Source organism: Glycine soja, chromosome 8, assembly GCF_004193775.1.
Source record: "Glycine soja cultivar W05 chromosome 8, ASM419377v2, whole genome shotgun sequence".
NCBI classification, from domain to species: Eukaryota; Viridiplantae; Streptophyta; class Magnoliopsida; order Fabales; family Fabaceae; genus Glycine; species Glycine soja.
In genome coordinates, this window is record NC_041009.1 from 37,154,737 (window position 1) to 37,174,118 (window position 19,382).

General features: G+C 38.1%; 1 long non-coding RNA gene across 3 annotated transcripts; it reads left to right on the forward strand.

Moving 5' to 3' along the window:
• Nucleotides 1-15,663: 15,663 nt before the first annotated feature.
• LOC114424378 lies at nt 15,664-18,859 on the forward strand. 3 transcript variants are annotated; one of them, XR_003668980.1, is made up of 3 exons: nt 15,664-16,484; nt 16,866-18,014; nt 18,508-18,859. It is a non-coding gene; the product is annotated as an uncharacterized LOC114424378 (long non-coding RNA). The 3 variants fall into 3 exon arrangements; XR_003668979.1 differs by having other exon boundaries at nt 15,664-16,175; nt 16,306-16,484; nt 16,866-18,859; XR_003668978.1 differs by having other exon boundaries at nt 16,866-18,859.
• The last annotated feature ends 523 nt before the right edge of the window (nt 18,860-19,382 follow it).

Here is a 19,382-nt window from a genome sequence, read left to right on the forward strand (position 1 = left end):
GCAGAAGCTTGAAGCGGCAATTGTCGTGAACGCTGATGCAATTCAAGAGCCTTCTCCTAGTGTGGATGACCAAGGGAATGATAAGTTAAGTTGTTGGAGAATTGGTGTCATACCCTAATTTCGTCCGGGGACGTTTGTTTACAACCATTTGAATTCTTGTCAACCGAGTTGAGATGCTTAACACTCTTCGCTGCGTAATCCATAAAGTGTCGCGACGTTTCGGAAGGAAATGAGCAAAATACGAAAAATGGGGGTGAACTGATCAAACTGGGGGGTGTCCTTCAACACTGGGCCCATTAGAAAGCTTCATCAGGAAGCAACCAACTCGCCTAGGCGAGTTGGGCGGCAAGCACCTCCCTATTTTTGCTATAAATAGGGGAGGGAGGCTGAGTATGAAGTGTTCCGCATTTTGGATATTCAGTTTTCACTTAAAATTAGTGAGGAGAAGAAGAAAGAAGAAAAAAACCAAGCCGAGGCGCTTCCTTAACGCTTTTGTGACATTTCTGTGATTAATTTTGTGGACGATCTTTGTCGTTCATCGTCGTTCTTCCTCGTTCGTCAATCTTTAACCGGTTAGTTTTTGATTTTGAAGCTTTGAATTCATTCTATGCACCCTTAGGGGTTCATTCTTGCTTTGTATGTTTTCATCTTCATTCTTCTACTTTCGGTATTCTTTTTCTTCGTTTTAAGCGAGTTTCGACCGATCGTTTAAGCCGTAACGTCACTTAATAAATGTTTAAATAAATTTCAACTGATCATTTGTGTTGTAATCTCGTTTAATTGCCTTTAAAATAAAATTCAACCGATCGTTCATGTTGTAACCTCGGTTAAATAAAAAAATAATAAAATAAGTGTCAACCGAACATTTTACTTTGAAAGTCCTCTTTAATGAGTTGAGAAATAATCAAGTGAAACTAAGGCTAAAATCAACTCACAAATCAAGCATTTGCCTGCAAAAAGCTCATTTGAAACGGTTTCAAGGTCCAACACCTTAACAGTCCCTTTTTACTTTTATCAATGAAAACGAACCGTTTAAAAATCCAAAATCAACACCCCGCATAACTTTCTTGCTTTCTAAAGAACTACGTAGGTTTGAGTTCCTCATCACAATTGAGGATATGTAAGAGCAAAAGCCCCGCTTTTGTTGACCCCAAAAGATAAAAAATGTAAAAAAAGGGAAAATAAAATAAAAGTCATGATTTTGCACATTTGATTAAAGGCTACTATCCCTTGTCACGGACGCGTGGGGTGCTAATACTTTCCTCTTGTGTAAAAACAACTCCCGAACCTTTTACTCTTAAAGTTCGTAGACCCATTTTTTTGGTTTTTCTAATGTTTTTCTCAAATAAATGTCGGTGGCGACTCCACACATTTTCCTCCCTTGGAAGAAGCACCCGTGAGTATCGCGTTGCCCTCCCGCCGAAGTGTAGGTTGCGACAGTTGGCGACTCCGCTGGGGACTTCTATTAGAGAGTTAGGCCTTTTACTCTTGTACAATATCATGGTTTTTCCTTTTGTCGGTTTCCTTTTTATGTCTCTTATGTTCTTGTGTATAACTTTTGGATGCTTTCAATGTGTTTTTAATGTATGCATGAGGTAGATATTCCTTCATTTGATACACACAAACACCAACACTTTTTGCACACAGGTGAGTTGAAAAAGGGCCCTATACCCAGGTCCGTGGGAACATAGGAAAGGGAGGTGAATCTGTGATCATGCTAAGTCTCTGACTTGCATGATGACAGTGAAGCCTCATCTAGAGTTTTTCTCTTTGATGATATGTTGTCGCTGGTAGTCCCTACCGCCAATACATTGTTGTCAAAGGGAATGATATCTCTAGAAACCATAAAGAGAGATATAACCGCCTTGGGAGTTATCACTAAAAGCCTTTTAGTTCCTCCTGTTTAGGTTCCTAAAATAGGGGCACAAAGAGAACACGTTGTGTGTTTTAACACTGCCATGCATATCCTCTAAATGTCATGTACGTCTCTGCTGTATGATTATTTGATGATATTACCATACTTATACGTCCTCCTATTGCGCTATAAACCACACACTTTTTTCGCGTTTGCGTCTGCATCGTGTCGTCACACGTGCATTGTATGTTGGTCTCGTCATTTTTTCATGGGAAGCCGGAAGGTCTGTGTCACCTTCTTAAGTGCATACATGGGGCGCTGTGCTGCCAAATGTTACAAGTAAGAAGAGACGATATTTCGGGCTCTCGTGTCTGTAGAATACATTCGTATCATGCACCGCATAAGCATCTCTTCATGCATTCATCCATTTCTCCCATGATAGATGTCGGAGTATTGATTCAAATAGGACTTTTCATTCTAGTGAACATGGGATCAGATCAAACACCTCTGCTCAAGAAAAGGTTCTATCAAGTCAAAATCAAGAACTTAGAGGTCACTAGTTTACAAGAGTTGGGGCAATTGATGGGTCAACTTCAACGGCAAGCCTTCCACAAAGCCTATGGTAAGATTTGCGACTTAGCTACGGTAGAAGTCTCTATGGAGGCGATTGCATCCCTAACCCAGTATTATGATCAGCCCCTGAGGTGTTTCACATTTGAGGATTTCCAGCTAGTCTCGACCGTGAAAGAGTTTGAAGAAATCCTGGGATGTCCACTGGGAGGAAGGAAGCCATATCTTTTCTCTGGTTTCTATCCCTCCACGGCCAGAATTACTAAGGTAGTGAAAATCTCGGCACAAGAATTGGACCGGGCAAAGCAAAATAGGAATGGAGTAGTCGGAGTACCAAGGAAGTGTTTGGAGGAAAAAGCGAACGCCTTGGCAAATCAAGGCGAATGGGCTTCTTTTATCAAAATTTTGGCGCTTTTGATCTTCGGAGTTGCCCTCTTTCCAAACGTGGAAAGGTTAGTGGACCTAGCAGCGATTGACGCTTTCCTCGCCTTTCACAATAGCAAGGAAAGCCTAGTAGTTGCCATTTTGGCCAACATGTATGACACATTCGACCAGAGATGTGAAAAGAGCGGCGCCAAAATTGTTTGTTGTACACCAGCTCTCTACGTATGGTTGGTCTCACACCTCTTTCCCCAAGAAGGTAGGCCCGGCTGCCCACTACAAGGTCACCACTTGAGTGACGAGAAAGGAAAGGCAAATTGGGACCAACTCTTGGCTAGCATGGAGGGGGCATCCATAAATTGGTTCCCTCATTGGAAGGAAGGAAGGATCGGGATTCTTTGCTCATGCAAAGGATTTCCAAATGTTCCCTTGATGGGAACAAGGGGTTGTATTAATTATAATCCCATCCTCGCCATTAGACAGCTTGGCTACCCCATGAGAGGAGTGCCATCGGAGGAAAGCATCGCGCCTTTCATCGCACGGGGTTTCAGTGACCACAACGCATGGGATATGGTGCAAAGGAATGACAAAGAGCTTAGGGGAAGTAGTAATGGGATCATTGGCGCTATCGTAAGTGCCTGAGAGTCCGCACACAAGGCTTGGATTGGCTCCTAAAGCTAAGGGTTGTGAGAGAGTAAGAGGCCGAAGCTCTGAAAGAGAGTGAGGAGGTACAAGCCCTAAAGGTGGAGCTTGAACAAACCTGAGCAGTCAAAGAGAAGATCAAGTCAACGGCCATCAAAGTCCGAAAGGAGTATGATGAACTAAAGGACATCAATATGGCCATCGCCGATGCCTTGGAACGAGAAACCAAGAGGGCCTGAAAGGAAGAACACAGCTGAAAAAGTTCCAAGGGGCTTCATGGGGCAGCAACAGTGAGCTCAAACTCCGAAGAGACGAAAGGGATCAGTCACAAGTCGAAGGCGTGATCTTGAAGGATGAGTTAAAGGTTTGCCTTAGGTCGAAAAGAAATTTGTCCCAACAGTTAAGCGAGACTGAAGGGAATATGTGGGTCATCATCGATGAGTACAAAGAGAAGCTAAACCTAGCAGTGACTCACAAGCAAAGGCTAGAGGATGAGTATGCCAAGATATCAACGGAAAGGGAAGCAAGGGAAAGGGTAATGGATTCACTGCATAGAGAGGAAATGATGTGGACGGACAGATTTGCCTTTACTCTGAATGGAAGTCAAGAGCTTCCCCGAATAAATTCATGAGCTCCTCAACTACTGCCAGCACATGATCGACCTAATGGCTCACATAATTAGGAGCCATTGAGGCATTTGCATTGTCGCTCTGATTTTGGCTATTTAAAACCTTTTGTTCTCTAAATAAAATGAGGTTGATCACCACATTTTATCTCTTTAGGGAGTAAACACCATAACTAAGCGCGCTCCAAGGCACCCCTATCGAACCCATTCTAAATTTAGAGCCATGGGTGATGTAGAGGAGGTGCAAGAACAGATGAAAGCCAACATGTTGGCTCTGAAAGATCAAATGGCTTCCATGATGGAAGCCATGCTAGTTATGAAAAGATTGATAGAGAGCAATGCAGCCACAGCTGCCACCGCCAGCACAGCCGCTGAAGCAGACCCGGTCCATCCGTCTACAACAAATTTAGCACATCAACTCACCCCAAATATGGTGGGACGAGGAAGAGATACTTTGGGAAATGCCAATAGCCCACATCTCGGGTACAACCGAAGTGCTTACCCCTACGGTCTACCCCTCAACTTTACGTTTCCTACCATGCATCAAAACATGGATCATGCCACTCCCCCTACTTTCGAAGGGCAACCTCCCCAGCCTACAGGGGGCGTCCGCGAAGACCATCGGGAGCGTGCCCAAGGGGACGTTGACTCCTACCCCCTTTTCACCACTGAGGGGCCGACGCCCAATGTGTTGCCTCAGCCCAACATCGTAGGAGTCTCTCAACCCTGCCCAATGCAACCGCTACTCTTCTTCGTGGGAGGACCACCTCTGGTAGTTGAAGGAAGAGAAAAACTTGATCTCATCAAAGAGAGATTAAGGGCTGTTGAAGGGTTTGGTGATTACCCCTTCGCGGATATGGTGGATTTATGCTTGGTACCCGATGTTGTCATCCCTCCAAAATTCATGGTGTCATACCCTAATTTCGTCCGGGGACCTTTGCTTGATGACATGCGACCTTTCTTTGGTGCTTGTGAGGTGCTTGGCATCCATCATTAGGCAATTTGTGAAATTCCAGGACATGCCGGAAAACCAAAAAATATTGATGCACAATCTGTAAGTTTCCGTGACACACCGGAAATCAAATGGAAGCATCGTTGCATAATTAAGTGAGATTCCGTAACATTTCGTAAGTCAAAAAGGGGATGATTATGTAATCCGCAAGGTTCCGTAACATTACGTAAAGAAAACAAGTATCGTTACGAGATTCGTAAGTTTCCGTAACTTTACGAAAAAAGAATCACCAAAAAAGGTAAGGGGGTGAACTTATCAAGATAGGGGTGTAAATAGCAATTCAAATCTAGGCCCTTCCAGAACATTTTGGAAGTTAGGTTGCTTAAGGAGGAAGCAACTGGGCGGCAAGCTCCTCCACGTTTTTGAAAAATGGTTTTCGGGGCTTCCGCGGCTTCCGTAATACTTCCGTAAAATTTCCGAAAACCTTGGGTAAGCATATTCCACTTAACATTGGTGAAGGGAAGAGAAAAAAGATGAAAATCAAATTCGAAAACAGTTCTGTAAGGCTTCCATAACTTTTCCGTAAAATACGAAAAGGGGGGTGAACTTAGTAATTCGGGTGCGCTTAGAAATCTTCTTCATTAAGTCTTTGGGCGGCAAGCACCTCCCTTTTTTTCTATAAATAGGGGAGGGGGGAGCTGTTTCAAAATGTTCAAGACCCCTTTGGCTATGCATTTCGGCTATTTTGGGCAAAAAACACGTTTTCGTGAAGAAAAATCGAGTCGAAGTGCTTCTGTAACGCTTCCGTAAGCGATTCTGTGGAAATTCTCCATCGTTCTTCGTCGTTCTTCACCGTTCTTCATCCGTTCTTCGTTCGTTCTTCATTCTTCAACGGGTAAGTTTTCGAATCCGAGACTTTCAATTCATTTCTTGTTTTGTGTACTTTCACTTTAATTTCGTTCATTTTCGATTTCTTTTCTTCTGTCTTTAACGCGCTTTTACCGTTTATTTAAGCCGTTTTCTCACCTAATAAATGGTAAAATGAATTTCAACCGATCATTTGTGTTGTAATCTCATTTAATCACTTTTAAAACGAAATCTAACCGATCGTTCACGCTATAACCTCGGTTAAACCAAAAAAAGTAAAATAATAATAAAATAATCAAAATATCTTGAAAAATAATAATAAAATAATCAAAATATCTTTGAATAAAATAATAAAAAAAATCAATCGGACGTTTTTCTTTGGAAGTTTCCTTGAATGAATTGATTAATAACCAAAGTGAAACTAAGACTAAAATCAACTCACAAATCAAGTTTTTTTCCGAAAAATCACTAAAAACCGTTTTAAGGTCCAACGCCTTAAACGGTCCTCTTTGCTTTTATCGGTTAACATGGACCGTTCAAAAGCATAAAATCAACATGTGACTTTACCGCTTTTGCAAGAACTACGTAGGTCTGATTTCCTCATCGCAATTGAGGATACGTAGGAGCAAAAGCCCCGCTTTTGTCGACCACCCCAAGAGATCGTTAATGGTCCAAATGCCTTAACGTTTCTCTCCTTTCAAAAACAAGAGATCGTTAATGGTCCAATGCCTTAACGTTTCTCTCCTTTCAAAATCAAAAGACCGTTTAATGGTCCAACACCTTAAATGACCTTTTGTTCAAATAAAAAACATATTTTGCAAAAAAGACAAAAAACAAACTTAAACCAAACACTTTGTTCCGAAAGAACTACGTAGGTCTGATTTTCTCATCCCAAATTGAGGAATACGTAGGAACAAAGGGAAACACCCTTGTCGACCACAAAAAAGAAAAAATATAAAAAGGGTATAAAGGATATAAGGACATAAAAGGGAACGTAAAAATCAAAGTCATGTTTGCACATTCGATTAAAGGCTGCCGTCCCTTGTGACGGACGTGTGGGGTGCTAATACCTTCCCCGCGCGTAAATACAACTCCCGAACCTTTCACTTAAAAGTTCGTAGATCGCGTCTTTTCCGGTTTTTCCGACGTTTTCCTCAAATAAACGTTGGTGGCGACTCCGCGCGTATTCCTTTCGTGGAACACGCATCCCGTGAGTCACGCGTCGCCCTCCCGCCGAAGGGTAGGTTGCGACACATGGTACCAGACTTTAATAGATACAAGGGGACCACTTGCCCTAAGAATCATTTGAGGATGTACTGTCGGAAAATGGGGGCATATTCTAGACACGATAAGCTATTGATGCATTTCTTCCAAGATAGTTTGGTTGGGGCGACAATCATTTGGTATACCAATTTGGAAGCTTCTCGCATCCGCACATGGAAAGACTTGATTACTGCTTTCATTAGGTAGTATCAGTACAATACCGATATGGCTCCCAATAGAACGCAGCTGTAGAATATGAGCAAGCGGGAGCATGAGTCTTTTAAGGAATACGCCCAATGGTGGAGGGATTTGGCAGCGCAAGTGGTGCCCCCCATGATAGAAAGGGAGATGATCACGATGATAGTGGACACACTGTCAGTGTTCTACTATGAAAAGTTGGTGGGTTACATGCCCTATAGCTTCATGGATTTAGTGTTCGCGGGCGAGAGGATTGAAGTGGGCTTGAAGAGAGGGAAGTTTGATTATGTCTCCCTCACTGACACAAACAATAGAAGGATCAGAGAAGCTAGGGAAAAAAGAAAGGAAGGGGATGCCCATGTCGTCACCTTGGCACCTGCTTGACCGAAGCTTCAGCAAGCCTCGCATGGTACTCACTAGTATGCTCATCACCACCCGAGTTTTTTGGACCGTGCTGAAAACTTTCCCAACATGGCGCTCATCCAGCAAAGGGCGTTCGCACCATCGCAAAGGGCCCCTGCACAGACTTCAACTCCAGTGCTACCTCACCCTACCAACAATGTCAATCTTGGCGTGAACTCCAACATAGGAAGAAACCCTCCAATGAAAAAGCTTCCACATGATATAGAAACATGTTCGGCGACAGAGGAGCTGTTGCAGCGGATGATAGACCAAGGTCAACTCGAGGTCGGCAATAAAGACACGAAAGAGCAGCATGTCTGCATGCAGTCAGTAGACAGGGAGGCCACCAATATTGACTCACTTTCCGCCAAAGTGACCAATATCACCGGACTAAGCGGCATAACCTACAGCGGTCGTATCATTGTGGCACTTGAGTTGTCGGTACAACTCGCGAACACCAAAGAAAAAGCAAAAGTGGTCACGAAAGAGGCCAACGAAGCAAACCCCACCTCGGATGAGGATGTTCCAGGAGGGAGGTTCACTAAAAAAGGGGAAGGACTCGGTAGAAAAGAGGTATCCTTGGAGGAGGCCAACGAGTTCCTCTGTATAATCCAACAGAGTGAGTTCAAGATAATCGAGTAACTCAACAAAACTCTGGCTAGGGTTTCTCTGTTAGAACTGCTCATGAGTTTTGAGCCTCACCGAGCATTGCTAGTTAAAGTTTTGAACGAGGCCCATGTGGCCCAAGATATCTCCGTAGAAGGCTTCAAGGGGATTGTCAACAATATCATAGCCAATAACTACCTTACCTTTGCTGAGGAGGAGACTCCCGTCGAGGGACAAAGACATAATAGGGCTCTGCATGTATCTGTCAAATGCATGGATCACATCATGGCCAAAGTGCTCATTGACAATGGCTCCAGCCTAAACGTAATGCCCAAAAGCACCTTGGAGAAACTGCCATTCAATGCCTCCCACCTGAAACCAAGCTCCATGGTGGTTCGGGCTTTTGACGGAAGTCACCAAGAAGTAAGAGAGGATATCGATCTCCCAATTCAGATAGGACCACACACCAGTCAGGTTACTTTTCAAGTAATGGATATTAACCTAGCCTACAGTTGCTTGTTGGGCCGACCATGGATTCACTTGGTGGGAGGAGGATGTTCTGGTAAGCTGACCCTCTTCTATGCCATATGTGGACGCTGCAAAAGAGTCCTTGGAAATGGCTTTCCAGTTCTTTGAGGTGGTAAGCAACACTTCTGTAGAATCCCTCCCGATGTAGCCCCGCATGTCTGGCGCGGCAATTATGGTGGCCCGTGTGATGTTAGGGCACAACTATGAACCCGGAATGGGCTTGGGAAAGAATAATGACGGCACAACCAACTTAGTGGACATCAAGGAAAATCGTAGGAAGTTTGGACTAGGCTATAAGCCCACGCGGACTGATCTGAGAAGAAGCATCATAGAAAGGAGGAACAGGGGCACGAGCCCACAACTAAGGCCACAAGCGAGGGAGAACCCTCCTTGTCATATCAGTAAAAGCTTCATGAGTGCGGGCTTGAGACATGAAGAGAAAGTCACTATGATACACGGTGAAGCCCCTCCAAAAATTTCAGACTGGGTGCGGCCATGCCTTCCTGATTTTCAATTGGGAAACTGGCAAGTCGTGGAATGACCCGAAGTTTCCATGGCGGGCACAATGTAATGCTTTAGCTTCAACCCTACTACTGGGCCTAGGCTTTAGGGTTCTCTCCTTGTTAAGGCGTTATGTCATTTTCTAGTAAAGAATATAATATAAAGATCTTTCCTTAATCTGTTCTTGTGCCTTCACCCATTCTCATTCATCTGCATGTTTATTTTTGTTGCATTTAAACGATACAGATCCGATGATGAGTCTTGTAAAGGTACTAATACCGAGGACCCTGCTGTCGATTTTGAACAAGAAGCGAATCGACCTGAGGTTGAAGAAGACGAAGGTATGGAATTTCCCTCTGAGCTAGAAAGGACGGTCGCTCAAGAAGACCGAGAGATGAAGCCGCACCAAGAAGAAATGGAAGTCGTAAACTTAGGTGTTGGCAATGAAAAGAAAGAGGAAAAGGTGGGTACGGGCATGACCACACCAAATGAATTGGCATAATCTCGTTTAATCGTCTTTAAAATAAAATTCAACCGATCATTCATGTCGTAACCTCGGTTAAATCAAAAAAATAATAAAATAATAAAATAAGTGTCAACTGGACATTTGACTTTGAAAGTCCTTTTTAATGAGTTGAGAAATAACCAAGAGAAACTAAGACTAAAATCAACTCACAAATCAAGCATTTGCCCGCAAAAAGGTCTTTTGAAACCATTTTAAGGTCCAACGCCTTAACGGTCCCTTTTTACTTTTATTGAAGAAAACGAACCGTTTAAAAATCTAAAATCAACACCCCGCATAACTTTCTTGCTTTTTAAAGAACTACGCAGGTCTGAGTTCCTCATCGCAATTGAGGAGACATAGGAGTAAAAGCCCCGCTTTTGTCGACCCCAAAAGATAAAAAACGTAAAAAAGGGAAAATAAAATAAAATAAAAGTTATGATTTTGCACATTTGATTAAAGACTGTCATCCCTTGTGACGGACGCGTGGGATGCTAATACCTTCCCCATGCGTAAAAACAACTCTCGAACCTTTTACTCTTAAAGTTCGTAGACTCGTTTTATTAGTATTTATTAGTATTTTTGAATTTATTGCTTTTGATTGATAATTAAATCTATTTGTTACAATCAAGTTGGATTTTTTGCCAAAACAAGACCAATATTAAAAAAAATGAACTGTCAAAGACAATTGTCAGAAATTCATCTTTGTAAGTTGCTTTCAACCACGGTTTTCCTCAAAACCATTTTTGAAGACACATATATAATGACAATTTTGGAGACAACCGTCATGAAAAGTTGACTTTCAAAGATGATTTTCCTCAAAATTGTCTTTGAAAATGTTGTTTAGAGACTTTTTTGATACCTTATTGAAGATGGTTATTAACACCATCTTTGAAAGTCTACATTTCACGATAGCTTTAAACCATCATTGAAACCTTTCTAGAACTGTCGTTAAAAAGGATTTTTTGTAGTAGTGTTTGACCAAGAAATACAACTCAAGATATGATGTAGTTTTTCTAGGATTGTTATCCTAAAACTCAATATTATACTTAAGCATTTTTCTAAGCATTCTAATTATAAAAACTCAATCTACTACCCCTCTAACATAAAATATAATATAACTACAACACTAACATAATTATAAAAATAGTAGAATATGTGCGATAGCAATAATAATATTAACAATACGTAAGGTATTCTCATGGTTTGTTTCTAATACTTAGAATTGGGGTGTTATGTAACACCCTTTGTCTTTTCATAGTTCTAAAACTGGTCTCTTATTTTATTTTTGAAATTCTGGAATTGATTAATCTCTAGTTTTCAAACATCCTTTCTTAAATCATGAATAAATTTTGACCTTTGTGTTTAAAAAGTCATTACTTGAAACTTAAAGTGAAACTCCTCCTTAATGCATTCATTGATCATTAAAAATTTCCCTTACCAAAATATCATTCTTAAGGAAACATATTAGATAATAAAATACTTGATTCCCAATAAAAATTAAGAAGGGGGGTTGAATTAATTATTAATTTGTCTTGACTAATTAAAAACCTATCATTCTTAATGTTACTAGATTGAATTAGACTTTTACTACTAAGTTAAGAATGTAAAGAACAAAAACAATAACTTAACCAAAAGTAAAAGCGATAATTAAAAGTACACAACGGAAATTAAAGAGTGTAGGGAAGAAGAAGACAAACACAAGATTTATACTGATTCGGCCATAAACCGTGCCTACATTCAGTCCCCAAGCAACCTGCGGTTCTTGAGATTTCTTTCAACCTTGTGAAATTCATTACAAGCCAAAGATCCACAAGGGATGTACCCTCCACTTGAACTGATCCACAAGAGATGTACCCTCTCTTGTTCTCAGTATAACAATCCCCAAGTAGATGTACCCTTTACTTGTACCACAAAGGATGTACCCTCCAATGTGTTGGGACAAAGAATTCTTAGGCGGTTAGTCCTTTGAATCTTTGTAAAGGGGAAACAAAAGATATCTCAGGCGGTTAGTCCTTTGAAATCTTTTGCTTAAGGGGAAAGGGAAGAATCAAAAGAATTCTCAGACAGTTAGTCCTTTGAATCTTTTGTAAGGGAGAAGAGAGACACAAAAGAATTCAGGCGGATAGTCCTTCGTTCTTCTGGCAAAGGGAGAAGAGAATGAAAAAGATGAATAGCACAAGTTTTTGAACAAAGAACTTTTCTTGAAAGAAAAAGTGTTGATAAAAAACTTTTAGAAAAATGAAGAGAAATAATTCAGAAAGATTAGTTGAAAGAGATGAAAGAAGATATTGAAAGATAGGTTGAAAGATAGATGATTCAAATATGATTGATGATGATTATTGATTATTGATTTTTTTTAAAACTCATGCCATGGTCACATATTTATAATCTCTTGATGACTCAAGTCAAAGCTTGTGACTCTTGGCAATTTCTTTTAAAAACTAATCACTTAAAAAGTTGAGACTTTTGAAAAAATCTTCAAAAACAAGTCACTTAAAGAATTGTGACTTTTGGAAATGTATTTTTCGAAATCAGTCACTGGTAATCGATTACCATTAAGGTGTAATCGATTACACATCAACATATGTGACTTTTCATTTTGAATTTTGAAAATTAAAACGTTTAGAAGCTCAGGTAATCGATTACAAGTGTTGTGTAATCGATTACACTAGTTTAAAATGATTTAAAACTGTTAAACACAAGTTGTAACTCTTGAAATTTGAAATCTTAACGTTTTAAACACACTGGTAATCGATTACTACCTTTTGGTAATCGATTACCAAAGAGTAAAACTCTTTGGTAATGATTTTGTGAAAACTTCTTGTGCTACTCAATGTTTTGAAAACTTTTTTAGAACTTATCTTTATTGAGTCTTCTCTTGTTTCTTGAATCTTGAGTCTTGAATCTTGATCTTGATTATTCTTGAATCTTGATTCTTGACACTTGATTCTTGAATCTTGAATCTTGATTCTTGAAGCTTTGGAATTTGCTTAACTCTTGATTCTTTGGCATCATCAAAATAACCTTGGAAGGCATTGCTTCCACAATTAAAACACAATAAAACTTTGAATTTACATCCTTAAAATCATTCATTAAGCAGTCATACTACACAAATATAAATACATTCTTACATCCTTAAAATTGAATACATAATACATCTAAGTCACAAACCAAAGAATGAACAATTAAAACCTAGTCTATTATCGTTTTTGCAAGAAAAAGACTAAGACTTAGAGTAGTGACTCAATAAAATCCAACCCTTATATACCACTCAACTATTGGGAGGAATCTTCCGAGGATCCTCATTTTTTTCTCAAACAAGTCTCTCCACATCCTTATCGCTTGTTTTAGCTTTCCATTGCATTTTTGTTGTTTACACTAGGTCATTAATCTTTATCTGAAAAATAAAGGTGTATGGAATGAATCTCTTACTTCCTCAAAATCCATAATCAAAATCTACCTTACAGTTACACACAAACTTTCTAACCGTGACAGTGTGGTTTCTTGACAAACTTCACTCACAACCCTAATTGGTTCCATTCACTAATATCTTATCCCAACACATTCTGGATCTACTGCCACCGAAACACCCAGAACTCAATGGTCTTATAAAATTTTAAATGACTATTGGAAGTACACTTCTTGTCACGGTACAATGGTAGGGCTTTCACCAACAAGATTATGTCTCATATTTGTTGGGGTTGTTGAGTCGGCTATGTGATCCTTGCTCACAACCTGACGCTATACCCCTAGGGACATTGCAAGCCAATGATCATTCCCTAGGTACTACTCTTTGGTTATCCACTTTCCCTAAGGACTAACTCCTCAACAATTCTTTTTACAAGGATTATCCTTTCTGTGTGGGACTTCTTTATCAATGGTACTAGATGATAATTAGTCAACAACATGAGTATGAGGCCATGCCTTTGGCTCTACAACATATTAATCGAAGAATCATAATCTTCACCACCCCATGTGGTCATTATAAACTCATACTCTACACTTAATTTTATTTACACGGACAGAAGCTCCCACACAACTATTTCCATGCTCACTTGAACAATTAGCCATCATAATTCTTTGTATTCCTCAAGTTGTGTGCCATCAAATACCATGTACACGTCTTGCCCTTGATGATTTTGCCACTTTAAGAGAGGAGAATGAAACTCCTTCCTTTTTAACTCACAATCATTTGTGAACTTTCACACATCACATCTCAACACAAACATGCAAGTGCATTATGCCTAGTCCCCACTAAGCCCATCATCAACTCAATTCATGATTTCCATCATTTTATTAAGTTTTATGTCATTTTCACTGCAACACTTGGATGAATCACACTGGAATGAGAGGAATCCATAGGTTGTGTAGGTATGAGAATGTACAGTTGAGGATAAATTAAATGAATTAATTGGTACAACATATACCAACAAGATACATCTATTTTTCGATAGCTCATCACTTAAGAACTTCATAGTTAAGCATGCTTGACTTGGAGCAATTATGGGATGGGTGACCTTTTGGGAAGTTTCTTGGAAAGCATGTGAGTAAAGATAAAACACGTCTCATGTTGGTTTGTATGGACACTTATTGATCTTGAAAAAAGCTGAAGCAGATTGTTGAGGAATTGGAAATGCCTACCTACAGAGGGTTCTAACCAATGAAGGGTTTTAACCAATGAAGAGTTGAGTGAAGTGTCACTATGTGAAGTGTCGTAGAGTGTGAGCCATCGAGAAGTCGACAATTGGGGATGTTAGACTCACCCTCTCAAGTCTAATGATGAGTTTTTATTCCTCGGTCTTCAATTTCCAAACAAAGATCCTAATGCAACATCTAGGTCCATTGAAAGTATTTTCCAAGTTCGTCAGGTTTTAAGTCCATTTCATTATTTCATTCGCACTTTTTTTAAATATTAATTCACTATTCATCATATTGAACACTATTACTCAGTAAAACAACATTCTAGTCTTGCAAATGCACTCTAATTGAGTCCATTTGTCCCACTACAAGAATTCTATTTATGATCCTCATCACAAATCAATACATCATCAAAAGAATTCACGCTAAACAATATGAGTTCTAGCACATAATATCCTTATTCTTGATCTCAATTCAATCAATAACAATTCAATATTGAAAAAACTTGGCAATTCAAGGGACTTAAATCACAGTCAATCCAATAATTATACAACAAGGTACGAGGGTCTTCCTTTAGGATAGAACCACTCATTCATGATACATAAAAGTTAAAATAATACTCATAAAGTAATTATACCTTAAAAATTATTTGGCCTATCAAATCAACTAATAATGACTTAGAAATTTGTAGAGATATAATTTATTATACATACTTCAACATATAAGTCCAGTCATCAAAATTTCATCACAAAAGTATTATTTTTTATTTAAATTCCTTTGTTGTCATATCTCTGTAAAACATGATTTTAGAATTTTGCAAATTAATGAATCACATCATAATTCTGAGATATTTTACAAAGATCATAATCAATGGACTGGTGCAAAAAATGGATTTTAAAACAACTTTTAAGATTTGTTGGGTGAAAACTGATTTAAAACAAAGCACAATGACAATTTTGTAAATAAAAGACAAGTTTTTATATCATTTTTGTATAACCAATCTAAAAACAACATATTGAATAAGTCAAAAATGAATCGGTCTAAAAAATTAAACTTTTAGATTAGTTCAATTTATAACTGATTCAAATGTTTTTTATTAGATCAGTTATAAAGAAAGAGGATAAAAAAAACTCATTCTCCTCCTATTTTTGTTCAAATCTCTCTAAAATCCCAATACTATAATTTTGATTCACCTTGTCGAGCCAAAACCTAGAGCCTACACCCAACGTTCAAATCTCACCATCGTGAACCCCAATTGTATCGTCCCCCTCGCAATGTCGCACCCCACCATGCCCTTCATCGTGATGTGGTTATTTGAACAAACTCAGTTTTTGAGCTTGCACAACCCCAAAATTAGCAGCGCCTCCGTCAACTACATAATTGCCACAAACTCTCTTCCATCTCTTCGCCTTCATCTCGAATCCACTGTTGCCCCTCTATGCATCGCCACTGCTTCCTCTCACCAAACCTTTTACTCTTTCGCTGCCATTTGTTCATAGATCTCTCTAGTGTTTCGAGTTCAATAAGGTGTGACTTGACAATTTCTTCACATGTTTGTCAGTGACATCAAGAGTCTGGAACATCATTAGAACCAACATAGGCTCTGCGATGACAATCTTGAAGGGCTTTCACTGGAATGGAAGTTTGTAGTTTGCATTTTTTTGCTCTTCAAATCTGGTTTTGACTTTTGAAAGTAACGGATGCATTTTTTCCCTTTAATATTTTGAGGTTTTTATTTGAGTTTTGATCTTTGTATTTGGCTTTTTGTTAAGGTGCGATGGTGCTTCTGAGAAGATCCTAAAATCTGGTGGGGTCGTGTTGGAGGAAGCTATCCATACTCTAGTACTGATTGTGGGACCTTCAAATTTGGCAAAGCAAAAAGATTGTAGCATCAATGGCAAAATTTAGTGTCATCTCAGTTGATGAATACCAATTGTTGCAAATCTTGCATGTAAGTGTACCATTACTACTTTGAACTATTTACTTTGTTTAGACTTTGGAGCAATTTTTATTTAATTATTAATATCACATGAGTCATGGTTGATACCTTATAACTTTCAATGGACACAAATACAGAGGTAAATCTTATTTCAAGATATCAAATGGATCCAAACAATTACTTTATCGTCAATGTTAATAACGAGTGTACTTATTGTTGAAGATAGTAAGCCTATCAAGCATACACTTTGTTGCTTCCTTGTCCATTTTATCTTTCTTAGGATTGCTTTCTCAATCTTGAATCTAGTCTCATATCTTTGAGAACAGGTGATCATGGTCAGATTATCACATTAATAGTTGAGATACTCATTTAATTTTATGGACACATATGCAGAGGGAGTAGTTAATGGAATTGCTATTCAGGGAGGGACTTTTGATTGGTTTGGTTTGAGGTACAACACTATGTAAATATGGTTTTCTTTCTTTCCTGTTTTTATGTAATCACTTGAGATTGTTGTGTACCTATAACATTTTTTGGCATGTTTAATTTTGTTATGGTTAAAGCTTTCTTTTGGTTTGCTCTGTTAGGCTAGGGGATTGGTCACAACTTTAGCCAAATCCTAAGTTGTATATATATATATATATATATATATATATATATATATATATATATATATATATATATATATATATATATATATATATATATATAATATGTTCCTATTTTATGTTAAAAAACACCCATTTTGTATGCTAATAATGTAGCAAGTAGCAAGCATAACCATACAAGTTGTAGGAATCATTGTTTCAAATCATGGAGCTTGCCAACTTGACTATTCCCCTTCAACTAGTTTGGTTTTGAAAGAGGTACTAGATCCTAATCATTTTTGGAATTTCTTATATTAATTGAAATACATATGAACCACTTCTAATGCTATCATTCTTGATAGTGGAACTAAAATCTTGCTCATTCTTTGTTTGATTTTACTCAATCATGCAATATTCACTAAGACTCATATACTACATTGGCCTGATTCAGAGTCAAGCAAGTAAGTAACTATAAATTGTAATTTTGTAACCCCTGTATTTAGTACATTATGTTGTACTTAGTATATTGTTTGTAAGACATGTTAATCTTAGGCTTTATTATTGTAGTGAGCATTTCCCCTCATAACTTTTCTAAATATTCATTGTATTTAAAATACTTTTATTTATCTAATTTTATTATATTACTAATATCACTTGATCCGGAAACAGCCTCTTTGCATATGCAAAGGTAAGGCTGCGTACAATATCCCTTCCCCATACCTTCGCATAGCGAAGAGCCTCTGGGCAATGGGGTACGAAGTTTTTTTACTAATATCACTTGAATTTATTATACATCACAGGGTGACATTTCGTGTGGCCTAGCTTTATGTATAGTAGTTTTATCACTTGACCTCCTCACCATGTTTGGCTTGTGTAGATTTCTTAATTGATTTCCTTAACAAAATTTGGGAATGCAGGTCAAAATGAAGCTAATTAATCTTAGGCATGCACAAATGTATGTATATGCCTTTCCATGTTGGTTGTTGTTACTAATAAGTATATGTCTTCTTTGTTGTTACTAGAAAAAATGGCATAATATAATTCATTAATTTTTTTATTCTTATTTATTTTGTTATCCTTTTGGATATTTTCCATAGGTTTCACCTATAGAAAAAATAGTTTGTTGCTCAACAAAGTAATTAGATAATACAGTATTTCTCAGTCATTATTGTTTCATTTTCCTTTATGTTCTATTTTTTGTTGCCAAATTTTCTCTCTATTTTCTCAAACGGATAATACATCTGCAGAAATACATTTTCAAATAAAATAATTGAATTCTAAGTTATAATGAAACAAAGTGTTCTTGGGTCAACATTTTATGTGGGTGTCCTAATACAAGGCAGTTTTCTCAAAGCATATAAGCCTTATGTAGTAGCTATTACCCTTGGGCAATGCATCCTCAATTCATTATCCTTCAATACTAACTACTCTGTCATACTATTTTGTAGGTATTTCATGTATTGAAGCTAGGAGAAGAGCAGATATCAGAGCTCTGGCTCTAAACAAGGATAACACAAATCTTTTGGTTTCAACTTTGGATAAGCAATCGATAATCTTCACTGACCCAATTGTAAGTTAAATTTACTTGAAATTAGCCTGCTGAACTAATTTTCTTTGCTTTGTGCAGGCAGGAAGACTTAGTAGGATACTAATGAGGAGAGAACAAGCAAATGGAAGGTTCTGATGAACTTATTTATGTTGTTTATATTATGTAAGGTTTAATGAGTAGTATATGTTTAGAATATTTGACTACAATTTGTTTAGATTAATGTATTTGATGCTTTTATTGTTAAGCAAATATATTATAACTTGTGATCAAGTAAATTGTTTGTATTGTGGTATGTATGTGACTGTGGCGATGGTTTACAGGAGGGAAATGAATAAAAATGCAGCTCAAATTAAAAAGAATAATACTTTGCATCGGGTTATGTAATAACTGATGTAAAAGATTTGGTTATAAGACAAAAACCAATCTAAAAAGGATGTTTTTAGACTAGTTAATGAATTAACTGATGTAAAAGGTTAGTTATAAGACAAAACCGATCTAAAAATGATGTGTTTTTAAACCAATCTAGGCATTTTAGATTAGTTTTTAGATTGGTTGTATAGGAATCGATCTTATTTTAAGATCGGCTCATAATCCGATGTGAAAGGTTGGGCTTTCTACATCTCCTGCATATACTTCAGCCGATGTAAAAGGTCATTTTTAACCGATGTAAAAAGTTTTCTTTTTGGTAATAGTGACATCAAAACTACATATAAAATTTTCCCAAAATTTAATACAAACAAGAAATACAATTTTCATAATTAATTGGCCATATCA